The sequence below is a fragment of the Lates calcarifer genome, linkage group LG5 (genome assembly GCF_001640805.2).
Source record: "Lates calcarifer isolate ASB-BC8 linkage group LG5, TLL_Latcal_v3, whole genome shotgun sequence".
Taxonomy (NCBI): domain Eukaryota; kingdom Metazoa; phylum Chordata; class Actinopteri; family Centropomidae; genus Lates; species Lates calcarifer.
This window is the reverse complement of record NC_066837.1, coordinates 22760111-22761163: the sequence shown is the minus strand read 5'-3', so window position 1 is coordinate 22761163 and position 1053 is coordinate 22760111.

Genomic DNA, 1053 nt, shown 5'->3' with positions numbered 1-1053 from the left:
GGTGGTGGTTGGGGGGGGGGGGTGTAATCATTAATGTTTACAGTTCCCACTGCTGCTGCATTAAAGGAACTGACAGGTGGCTCTGCATGTCATAACCCATCAACTAAAAAGTGAATGAACAAAGACTTTTTACTGTTTTTTTTTTTAATTATGCAGTCTTGAGGAGAAGCTTCTTTGAAAAGTGTAACTCGCTAGTGCATTCGGGTGTTTAAAGACTTGAGGGTCAGCTGCTGAACAGTAAAGTTTTACTGCAAGACTCAAATAGGGGTGGATTGGTCAGGGAAACTTACTTTTACTCTTCAGAAAAAAAATGTCTGCCAAGCAGTCAGTTTTTTTATACACATTTTTGCTGTCTCTCTGAAAATTAGAATTTTCTTCCCATCATCTTAAGTAGTAAACTCTACCACTCTCTGATGTCCTGGTTTCATTGGTAGCAATGAGTTGCTATTTTAACTTCAATACTGTTTAAATTTTGACTCGAATATATTTCAGCATCTACATCTCAGCTGCTTTTGAATATGTATCTTCTTTGTAGACCATCTGATCTTAAGCAGTTGTCTCTGGATAATCAGGATTTCTGCATCTACTAACATTTCCCCCCTTGCACTTATCCTGTAGTTCAACAAAAATCAAAGAAAAAACAAATGTATATCTATTAAATTTGAATATATATAAGGAAAATACATATTCTCAATTCAATTTCTAGTAAAGGCTTCGAAAATAATTATTGTAGTTTATAAATGATTCAGATCAGGTTTTAGAGGAAAGTGCTGCACGTTGATTTCTTAAAGTGACCAAAGGCAATTCAGCGGTAGTTTAAACCCTTGTCCTGCATGTTTACATTTGTTGTGTGTCAGATTGTTTGAATAAGTTCGATTGATTGCAACAATATAAACTGAAATGGTAATGTATATGATGCCTATTATAGTTTTCACAGTTTGAAACTTAGGGACACAAACACCTATTTTCATAACTGTTAGGCTCATAGGCCCCTCATGCTGTATGCTGACGATGCACATCTATCTACTATGAAAATCCAGTGACATTTTTGTA